The 12,354-nt window shown below is 45.9% G+C and overlaps 1 protein-coding gene across 6 annotated transcripts in view; it reads left to right on the top strand.

The window, feature by feature from the left end:
• The window catches only part of PAG1 (phosphoprotein membrane anchor with glycosphingolipid microdomains 1), a 255,053-nt gene that overhangs the window by 165,785 nt on the left and 76,914 nt on the right, over positions 1-12,354 (top strand). For 2 of the 6 annotated variants that reach the window (XM_025190840.2, XM_006135278.4), the window contains exon 1: positions 7,167-7,402. The exons of the other annotated variants lie outside the window; for them this stretch is intronic. The gene's annotated coding sequence lies outside the window, so the exon portion shown is untranslated. Of the gene's footprint in view, positions 1-7,166; positions 7,403-12,354 lie in introns of those variants that run through there. 6 annotated transcript variants of the gene reach the window in all.

The raw sequence follows: 12,354 nt of genomic DNA on the forward strand, positions 1-12,354 counted from the left end.
GGATTATGTACCTGAATCAGTCAGGAATGTGAAAAACCCTTACTCCAACCAATGTAGCTATGTCCACTGACCCCCTCCTCTTTTCCCCGTAAAGGCAACTATGTCAGTGGAAGGATATTTCCATCAGTGTAGCTATCCTTGCTCATGGAGTTCCTACACTGATGGAAAAACCTCTTCCATTGGAATATGCTATGTCTGTACAGCAGGGTTATGCCAGCATAGCTATGGCAACATCACTATGCTGGTATAGTCTCCATTGCATGAATATGCTCTTCATTGAATTGATTCTCCTTGCTTCTAGCAATGAAGGTATCTCAGTGTATGTAAGATTTATGTATGGTTTCCCTTGCCATTTGTAAGATTGTTCAAGAGCACTGGCCTCCTGGCATTTCTTTAATGTGAGACATTTTCTTGCTTTTAGACAAGGAAAAAACCCATTGAAGATGATTTTTAATGTATAAAAATGTATGAATTGTGAAATCAGTTATAAAGCTCTGTAAGGAAAAGTAGGTCAGATTTGAGGTCTATCAACCCTGACACTTCCTCTTTCAGCTAAGTCTGTATTTCCCTCTGGAATATTGTTTGTACATTTCAGACATTATGACAAAGAATTTTTACACCTGAAATTCAACAAGTTAACATGATTAGATATGTTTCCTAAATCAAGGTTAAAAACAAAATCAAGACACCACTTGCAATTCTTGTGTATAATGCTTGTGTTGTGGCCATTTTATGGCAGTATTTGTAGGTCTTGGGCAGTATATAGGCCCGATTGTGCCAGGGGCTGGTAGAGACAGTCCCTGCTCCAAAACACTAACAGTAGAGACTAGGACAGGTGCTTTGAGTATTTTCTGATTTACCTCAGGTTGAACTTAATAACTCCCCTTGAGAACAGGGTTTTTCACTGACTCTAAGGTCAGAAGGGATGGTTGTGATAATCTAGTCTGATCTTTTGTATAATACAGGCCAGGCAACTTTCCCCAAATAGTTCTGGATATACTTGTTTCAGTTAAACAACCAGTCTTGGTTTAAAAATGATCACTGATGGATAATCCAACACTAAATTGTTCCAAAAATTAAATACTGTCAATTTTAAACATGTCTAATTTCAAGGCTTGTTTCCAATCCCAGCCATTGCATCATGTTAATTAAGCCTTTCTCTGCTAAACTGAAGAGCTCATTATCAAATATTTGTTTCCCAAATGGGTACTTACAGACTGTACTGTACAAGTCATCCCTTAATATTCTCTTTGTCAAGCTATAAGTAAAAAAATAGCGCTGGTCATTTGGGATAGACTCTTGCCGTTCAAAAATGCTTTTATAATAAAGGGCAAATTCTTACTTAGCTTCTATGTACTTTCCACTAATACTACAGTCCCTCTGAAGTTCCCTGCATGAGGATGTTAGGATTTGGCCTACTTCATATTACTCCTAAAGTACTGGTTATTTTTTGAAAAGGTAAAATATTTCCCTTCTGTCTACAAACTGATGTTCTGAATTGAGTTGTGTCTGTTCATAGAATCCAGAAATCTTTTAATTTAGTACCAAGGGTGCCATAATGACAGCCTAGCAGGACCTATTCTAAACAGGTGGAAGGGCTTCTGACAGACTGCCAGGGTATGTCTACACTACAATGTTAGTTTGAACTAACGGACGTTAGTTCAAACTAACATTCATAGGCGCTACACTAGCGCTCCGCTAGTTCGAATTTAAATCGAACTAGCGGAGCGCTTAGTTCGAACTAGGAAAACCTCATTTTACGAAGATTAAGCCTAGTTCGAACTTACTAGTTCGAATTAAGGGGTGTGTAGCCCCTTAATTCGAACTAGTGGGAGGCTAGCCCTCCCCAGGTTTCCCTGGTGGCCACTCTGGCCAACACCAGGGAAACTCTATGCCCCCCTCCCGGCCCCGGACCCCTTAAAGGCGCACGGGCTGGCTACGGTGCCGGTGCCAGGTGCAAGCCTGCCAGCACCTAGCCAGCAGACCCTGCACCTGGCACGGCACAGAGCCACCCAACCGATGTCCCCCAGCCCACCCCTCTTCCCGGGACCAGGCTGGCAGCTCCCGGGAGCTTGCCCGGGACCGCAAGAGGCGGGCACCTTCTTGGGCTAGTGCAGACATCGTGGACCTTGTCCACGATCTTCGCACTAGGCACAGGAAAGTGGCCGTCTAGGGCAGGAGAGCTGCCAGCCTCGCCACCCAGGAGCAGATGTGCATGAAAATCAAGGGGGTCCACTGAGACCCCCGACCCTGAGCCCTGAGCTTACAATGGCCGTCCTGGGTCAGACCAAAGGTCCATCTAGCCCAGTAGCCTGTCTGCCGACAGCGGCCAACCCTAGGGACCCTGGAGGGGATGGACCGAAGACAGTGACCAAGCCATTTGTCTCGTGCCATCCCTCTCCAGTCTTCCACAAACCTTGGGCAGGGACACCACTCCTACCCCCTGGCTAAGACTACTCCATGGACCCAACCTCCATGACTTGATCTCACTTCCCTTTAAACTCTGTTCTAGTTGTAGCCTTCACAGCCTCCTGCAGCAAGGAGTTCCACAGGTTAACTATTTGCTTTGTCAAGAAGAACAACTTTCTCTTACTAGTTTGAAGCCTGCTACCCATTCCTTTCCTTTGGTGTCCTCTAGTCCTTCTTTATGGGAACTCAGGAAGAACTTTTCTGAATGCACCCTCTCCACCCAACCCCTGCTTTTAGAGACCTCTATCCTGTCCCCGCTCCATCTCCTCTTTTCTAAGCTGAACAGTCCCAGTCTCTGTAGCCTCTCTTCATCTGGGACCTGTTCACAACCCCTGATCACTGTAGTTGCCCTCCCCTCTCCCAGCCTTTCTCTTCCCCTCTCCCACCTCCTTTTCCCAGTCTCCCCCAGTTTTGTTCAATAAAGACAGAGTCAATGTTGGAAGAAACGTTATCTTTATTTTGTACATCAGGAAGGGGGGCTAGGGAAGGGTAAGTGGAAGGAGGTGAGGGAGGAATGGGGTACGAGCCCCCGATGGGGAGGACTGGGCTGGCTCTGCAGGCTTCTGGGGGTGGAAGCTCTCCTGCAGCCCCCCAATTGCCCCCTCTCCCCAGATGGCAGCCTGCGGCAAGTGCAGCCGGTCTGATGGCAGAGTGCTGTGATGTGCCCAGTGTGGGCACTCCAGGCACTCCAAGCCAGGACTGCTTTGCAAGCGGGGCACCCCTGAGAACTGTCTGTCCAGGGTGGGGGTTGGGTCCCTTTAAGCGCAGCCCTCGGCTAGCCTGAGACAGCAGCTCCACGCTCTAAGTCCTCCTCTGATGCCTTGCCGGCACTGCTTCTGGCCATCCTTAAGCCCTGTTCAGGGTCCACTCAATGTGGACATGCTAGTTCGAATTAGCAAAACGCTAATTCGAACTAGTTTTTAGTTCTAGATGTGTTAGTTCGAATTAGCTTAGTTTGAATTAACTAATTCGAACTAAGTTAGTTCGAACTAACTCTGTAGTGTAGACATACCCCCAGAAAGTTACCAATTAGTGATGATTGAATGGGGAATTATTGCAATGTTGCCATAGTTCATCCAGGAACTGGAACAAGTCCACAATTGTGGTTCACCCTGGCTGAATGGTCCCTAAATGCTTTTACTGGAGATTAGTTTTATGAAATAATCATTTCCTCTCAATACATATAAAACAGTGAATTTCAAACTAGGATACACATAGCAATAGGCTAGGGTATGCAAGGTCTCATCAGGGTGTATGGGAGAACTACCAATACAGGACTGTCAACACAGACCTCTTCTCCTCCCCATTTTCATAGGCAGATAGTTCAGTGAGCTGGGAGAGGCATGTAGCAGAGCAGGACAGAGTGGAGCAAGCTTCTGGATCGCTCCGACTCCTGCTGCTGTGGTGAGTGTGACTGTTGCCGCCCCACACCAGGCCTCCTAGGAATTCCCCTGTCTGCCCTGGACCTCCTTCATAGGATGGTTGAGGTGGCTGCCGCAGAACCTGACCTCCCCCCCAAACCATCCTATGGATGGGACAGTTCTGCATGGGTATATTCTGACCCAGTTAATTTTAGATATTTAAAAATCTTCACATTAAATTACCCTTAAACAGTGTTGAAGACAGTTACCATATATGGGAATACCCAGAATCCTTTTCAGGTGGGTTCAAAACAGTTTTGCCTTTGATTTAAGTGGATCAAGGATTACACCCCTGTTGCTTCACTTAATCATCCCAGTTTAGCTGTTCCAAGCGAGATCTACACTGCACTGTGCCTGTGACGGAACTATGATTCTGCAAAGATCTGTGCTGATGAGTTCAGTAAGATTAGTCATGTGCTGCACTTTAAAACTCATACATCTTTGCAGGATCAGGGCCTGATTTTTGTTTCAGTTGAAAGTAGAGTAAGTACAGGTTGTCCCTGCCTCCTCTGGCACCCTTGGGACATGACCAGTTCCGAACAAGGGATTTTGCCAGGCCGGGGAGGTCCCCCGTCACTGGCCTCCCAGCCTGCTGCCTCTTCCCAGCTGCCTGCCCTGCAAGGGAGCCCTGCCCCAGGGAATATGTGCTGCCTCAGACCCCACTGCTGCTGACATAGCCAGGAATCCCTGGGGCCAGGGCTCTCTGGCTGTTGTCAGCCCCACTGCTACCAGTGTGGCTGGCCATCCCTGGACCAGGGACAGCCAGCCCCATTGCTGCTGGGGTGGTCGGGGAGCTTCAGCCCTGGGGTCCACTGCCACCACCGTCTCCGCTGCTGCTGGCTTGACCAAGTATTTCTGGCCCCAGCAGTCCCCAACCACTGGTGGCCCCTGGTGCAGCTGGGCATTCCAGTGGGTCAGGAATCCCTGGATTGAGGCTCCTCAGTGGGGGCCCCAGTGCATGCCAGGGCTTTCTGCTCTAGCTCTTTGCTGCCCCAGAGTGTTCCAGATTTGGGAGACTGAACATGTAGAAGCACCGAAGTAAACTCTGAGAATACACTATATCCTGTATATTGGTTGAAACTTAAGCTACATATATATATATATATATATATACATACATATATTAGCAGGGCTCACCAAGCGGCGGTGAGTCCCGCTCGCCAGCCACGCAGTTCGGCACACTTTGCATTCGCAGACCGCGCCACACATGCACTGACCGAGCTGTGCCATCTTGTAATCTACTCGCCCCGGGCGAGTAGATTACACTAATTGTCAAACCCTGTATATTAGTCTTATAGGTAAAAGTTTACACAGCACTTTAAAAAGGGACTGCTGGTTTACATCATTCATTGACAATGTAAGCGGGGGAATGGTCCCGCTATTGTAGGGAACTTTCCTGGCTTCTATACTACTCCGGTGAAATGGACCAGCGAAAAGATCTGAGTCCCTGCTCCCACTTCTTTTACCCAAAGGCCTCCCTGACCCTGAGGGTTCCCCTTCCACTCTCCTAAGTAGGAGAGTCCTCGAAATCCCAACAAGGCTGGGCCCAGGTTTTCTGGGGCTTAATCCCCGACCTTGTAGTCACTTGGGGCAGGGGCTAGAGTGTCCCCACTCCGGGGTGCTCTCTGCACACTGCATGCTTTCTTGACCCAGTGATCATTTCATACAGTTCAAAGCAAACACAATTTATTAAACAGGAACTGATTAAAAAGAAAAGAATAAGGAAAAAATGAGAAGGTTACATGAGAACACGTAGCCCTGTTCTGTAGCATGGGGACATCTCAAACAACAGTCTGCAGAGTGTAAGGACAGTTCACAGTCTATTCCTTATAGGCCCAGGACTCTTTCTCAGGTCCTGGCTGTGCTGCAGGGGGGGCTGCATGCTGGACACGCTTGTTCTGGCAGTGACCACAAGGCATCAGGCTCTAGGTGGCAGGACCCCTCTCCCAGTTGGAGTTACAATCCCTCTCCAAGTCTGGCCTGCAGGGCCTCTTGGCTGGTGGCCTGTCCCTGCCCAGAGCCTCTTTTTCCCCCTTTGCTGATCCCAGCCATCACAACACCAAGCTGCAGACTGTGCTGCTTTGCCAGACTCCAGTTCCTTGTGTTGCTTCTCTGACCCCTTTGGCTCTGGTCACTGCAGGTTTGTAGCTCAGCACAGGGTCTGCACTCCTTGGGCTGTGTGTGCCTGGCTCTGTCACTGCAGGTCTACTTCTTAGCACAGGGTCTGCGCTCTGTGGGCTGTATGGGCCTCTGGCTCTGACACTGCAGGTCTGTCTCTCCACACAGCTTTCTCTTCCTCCTGCTCTTCTCAGTTCACTCTCCTTTTCTCACAGAGACCCAGAAAATCCCAGATCACAGGGAGGATGGGATCTGTCCTCCTAATTTCCTCATTGGCCTGTCTAACCTGTCAATCAGGCTGAGCTGGAGTGTTGGCCTCTTTCCATTGTCCCTGGGATCTGTCAGTCTCAGGGCCCTGATTTCTCATGGACCCTTCCCCTTTTGGTACTGGGAGCTGGCCAACCAAAAACCCCCACTGAGTTTTAATAAGGGGCTAACAGTCCCTCTACAACAAGAAGAGCTTTATGGGGAACAGTGTATTACATTAAGAATATTATCACACTCCTCTGCATGTTGACAGCTGTAAACATCTGCTAAGAAAGTTATTCATTGTTGGTAAAGTGTGTCTCATAAAGTACTTCTGGAAGGCCAACTATCATGTGTTCTTGAAAAATTAAATTGTAATGTCATTTGGAAAAAGTGAACAGACAGATTTGTTTGGAGAATTTCTGATACATGACTTCAGACTCTCTTAATATAAACCATAGTATTAATACTCTATTCCAGAAATTAAGTCTTAGTAAAAGGATCAGAATTCATAGTCAATTAAAAAAAATGTGTAGCAGATTATTTTAAACATACATTTCTATATCAATGTGAGATTTCTCTTTCAGATATTATTCTTTAGAAGTTGAAACAACCTTTTCTGCCCCTTAAATTATATTCCTAATAAATCCTCCCATTTTGTGCACCCACGTATGTGAAACAAAAAAGCATGAAAAAGTTGGCAAAGTATTTTTGCTGTTGTTTTTTTCATTTAATCTTTAAATGTAAGGTTTTGTGTAGAATACACTAATACTTTTCCAGTAGAGTTTTGGGCAATCAAAAATGCACCAGTGTTTTTCCCATCAGTTCTCACCCTAGTTAAACTGTTCCAAGGACAGGGAAAAAGTACAGGGTTGTACATTAGAGGAGTGTCTTTGTGATACTATTCATTCTCTGTCCTGACAGAGAAGTCATTGTTTGTTCACTGTAATAGGCTTGGCAGCCAAATATGGTAGAGATCTGTGCTGCGCATACAGAATCAGAAAATAGCAGAGTGGACAAGAATATCAGAATTCCAAGAATTGAATTAACTAGAAGACAGAGTTTTATACTGTGTGGCTAATAATTTTTCATGGTATCTTTGGTAAAAGGAAATGGGTTCCTGGATGAAGAAACCTTTTCAGTTGAAGGTAATATTTTTGCTTGTATGTTAATTCTGTTTAATTAGTTATTAATTAAAAATGCACACAATAGAAACAAAATAGTTCTACTGTCTGCAGCATTCTTTGGAAGAATAGGCAGTTTAGAACAAACAGTAGCTTGATAATAATCAGCCTTGCAGAAATTGAGGATTATTTAAGTTTAGAGCCATTCCCCTTTTAAGAGCAGCTCCCATTACCATTAATGAGAATTCTTTATGTGCTCCCATCAGAGGAAGAAAAGACCATTTAGTTTCCCAGGCTTCATTTTATAGTCAGTAGCTACTGTATATATGCAGTGTGAACTGAGGATTTTGCTAATAGAGCTACATTTATGTATAGCCACTAGATAGGATAAATAGCCCTGCCTGTTACCAGATACAGTTCTGTACCTTTCAGGTGCTCTCGGTGGTATAAAACATTCCACACTGTGGTAAAAATTAACATTTGTTCCACATACTGCATCAGAAAGGGAAAAAAATAGCTTGTGTTTATTAAGCAGTATTTCTCTTGGTGTTTTGAGATTGCGAATTGTGCTGAGCAGATTTTTATATGGTAATGCAGATGTATTTCCTCTGATGTCCTTACAAGTTAAGTGGCTGGTTTATGTTTCTACTCCTCTGTGACTGTTTCAGTTGTAAGTGCATTATTGGAAAAGTTCGTGCTGTGTGAGTTAAACAGACATTTTTGATTTAGTGAATTCAGAATGAACATGATTATCAAAAGTCAGTGACTAGTAATTTTAAGTGCCCAACATGAGATGCCTTGAGAGGGTGGAAGCTGAGTACTGAGTCAGGTCGTATCAAGTTGGACATCCAACATCTGGAAAACTCAAAATCACTAGTGACTTTTGAAAATTGTTACTTACTCTATTTCTTAAACAGAAAAGAAATCAGAAATGGAGAAAGTTTGTGGCTCACAATATCAGATCTTACAATAGACGTCTCCTTTTATATTGTACAGAGCAGCACCAACTGTTGCACATCTGGAAGCTTTCATTAGGAAAGCATTGCCAGGCCCAGAGGGCACGCTCTACTTTGTGCTCCTGTGCATTACCTTGTATGTGAAGTTGTAGAAACATGCGGACAATGACAACATTAGCCATTGCCTATCAGACTGGACAACAGGCTGCCAAAAGCACTAGCTTTACTAGCTGACCAACTAAAAAGCAAGCTCACCAGCCATAAGTCAGTCACCACACTGGATATACAGGGCATGTCTACACTAGGAAATTATTTTTAAATCATTCATTTCAAAATAATAACTCCCAAAATAACTATTTCAAAAGAGCATTTCCATGCTACAGGCAAGCCTCGAAGTTAGTCCAAGGAAGGCTCCTTTAATACCTCCACTTAGAGCCCCAGGAATCACTGGGGAGTAATTACTTTGAATGGCTCATGGGGGGGAGGGCTGTAGTTAATTCAAAATAGCAGCAAGTGGAGCATCCACACTAGTGCTGTTTTGACAGAAGCATTATTCCTTGAGGAAAGCAGGAGTTATTCTTTTGAAATAACCAGCCCCTTATTTTGAAATAACGGGCTTGGTAGAGTGGACATTCTGCCTGTTATTTTGAAATAAGGGGAATTACTTTGAAATCACTTCCTAGTGTAGACCAGGGCTTACGGAGTTAAAAGAAAATATTATTTTGCCACAGGAGACAGAGATGGTGACAGTTTTTCACTTGAAAATACTGTACCTGAAAATAGATTCTGTCGGCAGTACAGGGTCTGATCTTCCGTTGATGTACACATGTAATTCCTGTATAGAAGTAGCTAGGCAGCTATAAGATGGAGTTGGGTCAGAAACAGAAAGAGCAAATCTTGGTTCAGCTTCTTGCTCCCTGCTAAGAACAGCCTGTGATGGTCCCCCACTCTCCATGCTTTATGAAATTGATTTATGGATACAATATGCATAACTGGAAGATGCGTTGGACAAAATACCTCATGTAACTTATCAATTTCAATGTCTCAGTCTGCTGAATCTGTATATCTTATTTTGGTATATCTGTCACTCTTGTATGTAAAGTTAGAGATATGGGCTACGTCTACACTGGCCCCTTCTCCGGAATAGCCATGCTAATTTACAACTTTGGAATAGGGAAATCCGCGGGGGATTTAAACATCCCCCGCGGGATTTAAATAAACATGTCCGCCGCTTTTTTTCCGGCTTGGGGAAAAGCCGGAAAAGAGCGTCTAGACTGGCGCGATCCTCCGGAATAAAGCCCTTTTCCGGAGGATCTCTTATTCCTACTTCAAAGTAAACACTTCAAAGTAGGAATAAGAGATCCTCCGGAAAAGGGCTTTATTCCGAAGGATCGCGCCAGTCTAGACGGTCTTTTCCAGCTTTTCCCCAAGCTGGAAAAAAAGTGGCGGCCATGTTTATTTAAATCCATGGGGGATATTTAAATCCCCCGCGGATTTCCCTATTCCAAAGTTGTAAATTAGCATGGCTATTCCGGAGAAGGGGCCAGTGTAGACATAGCCATGGAGTATGGAATGAATTATAGTTTTAAATGTGCAAATGAAAGCCATCAAGGGTTTTTCCCTCAATGTCTGGGTGATCACCTATAGATAGGTTTTCTACTGATTTATGACAGTCTGGTTTTCTACCGGACAGTCCGGTATTTGCGCCCTCTGTCTGGTCAAAAAATTCAGATAATACCGGACATGTGCAATGTCCGGTATTATCTGAATTTCCAGCTGGGCACCGGACGGAAGCCTGGCGGTGGGTGAGGGAGCAACTAGGAAGCGGGGCCGCGATTGACGCTGGGAGCCTCTGGTTGCATGCAGAAGCCAGGCGGGGGGAGTGGCTCCCAGCCACCCCCGCCCAGTTTCTACTAGCAACTAAAGGGAGTGCCTGTCGGGGTTGCAGCCTATTGGACTCCCAGCTGTGGCCAGTGGCTGCACCCCTCCCCCCCCGCCAGCTCTGCTTCTCGTCCCCCTTCCTCCGGCCCCCCCTCTCCCGTCCAGCCCCCCTGGACTCCGATTCCCTCACCAGCTCTGCTTCCCGCCCCCCCCTTCCTTCTGGCCAGCCCCACGGCCCCCGACCTCCACCAGCCCTGCCTCCCGGCCCCCTTCCTTCCAGCCAACCCCGTGGCCCCTGGCCCCCCCCACATCAGCCCCGCCTCCCGCCCCCCCCTTCCTCCCAGCCAGCCCCGCGGCCCCCAACCCACCTCCCACCCCCTCCCTCCTAGCCAGCCCCGCCCCCCTCCCAGCTGGTCCGTCCCCCCCTCCCATGCCCACGTTCAAGTGTGTCCGGTATTTTGGGGGGGGGGTTACCTGGTAACCCTACCTGTAGAGAGTCAGTTTTGTCATTTTTCTCAGACCTGAAGTATTTCAGTGCCAGTATTGCTCCTCCGGGTGGGGGGGCGATCTCAACTCTGTGACTTGGCTGGGGGGAGATTCCATGAACTGGCCCAGCAGGACAGAGTGTTGAGAAGCCCCAGAGAGCAAGGAGCTGAGTGTCAGTGGCTTTGTTAGCATTCCAGGAAGCACCCCAACAAGTCTTCTGTGACCAGATCCCATCATACAGCCATCCCTCATGGCTGGCCTGCTTGATGTGCTCTGCCTCCTCTGGCTCCTACCTCTTCCTTCATGCCAGGAAAAAGAACATACCCATGATGCCATGGCCTAAGAGGCTAAAGATGAGGAGCTTGCAAGCAGGCCAGCCAATGAGGTTTTATGGGTAGAGAGAAGAGTTCACAGGTCAGGTTTTGGGGAACCTCATCAGGAATGTAGCATTCTCTTTACTAGAGGGTGAGCAAGAAAATGTAGGATTCTGAGTGGGAGGATGGGAAATGGTTGGATCCTCAGAAGGAGTGTTTATCCCAACCAGTGCAGAGGACACATTCTCTGTTCTTCTGAGTCCTAACAGCTAACCATTTATGTCTTTTAATAGTCCTCAGAATCACAGGGTGGTAAAGTTCACTTCTGCTGCTGGTAGCAATACAGTTACGCTTGCTCATTCCACTAGTATTGTTAGCCCATCAGCTTTAATTTTGTTAATTTCAATCCTCTACTAACTCACAAGAACTGATTTAGCAAAGGGAGTTGAGGAAGAGCTCGAGGTACATACAAACACACAGGCATTTCACTAATTGTCAGTTCCAATAGCTGGATTCAAAAATTGTAGTAGCCCTTTCTCTATGGAGGGCTAACCATCAAAGAAATAATAACCCCATAACCAAGCCTGATAAAGAAACATTTGGAAACAAGATTTTTTTGTGCATGACATGGTTCCTTTTAATAAAAGCTCGTTAAGGGCTTGTCATTGTTATAGCCCCAAGTTCTGGGGAATGCAGGAACTGCTCCCTTTGTAAGTTCCTGGGAACAAGGAGGGTGCACACATAATCCCAAAGGAGGAAACAATGATCCTACTTTCCTTCTGCATTAGCCTATCATATGGTGCCTAGGAGGTGGGGAAGGACTATGCTGGAGCCTGTCAAGCCATTTGTAGAATAACACCAGTGTTTAAATGTGCAGTCTGTAGGATATCAACAGGCAGGAGAAATCTTCGTTCCTTTTATTAAGGAAACAAATTCCAAAAAGCTCTGGCCTAGGAAGATATTTCAAAGCAATACAAAAAACATAAAAATCTGGAGTTGCTTGTAAGATAACAAATGATGGGGGCTCATTTACCGTTGACTTTGTTGAAAGCAGGATTCAAGTGTGGGTGGGTGGGATTTTTTTTTCCATTTTAACTCTTAGAAAAATAAAACAACACCAATACATTAAAATGGAGCTGTCTTATTCTGAACTTATGAATACCTGATTGTGGTTGGTTTAGAGCCCACTTTCACATCACTTTTTGTACTGGAGTTTCATCTCTTAATAAAGATCTTGTTTATTTGCCAAACAATTATATGCCAGATTTCTAGTGTATATAGAAACATTTCCTCTGGAGTGTATTAAACGACACAGGCAGAGTCAGCTTGACATGGAATG

Source organism: Pelodiscus sinensis, chromosome 2, assembly GCF_049634645.1.
Source record: "Pelodiscus sinensis isolate JC-2024 chromosome 2, ASM4963464v1, whole genome shotgun sequence".
Classification (NCBI taxonomy): domain Eukaryota; kingdom Metazoa; phylum Chordata; order Testudines; family Trionychidae; genus Pelodiscus; species Pelodiscus sinensis.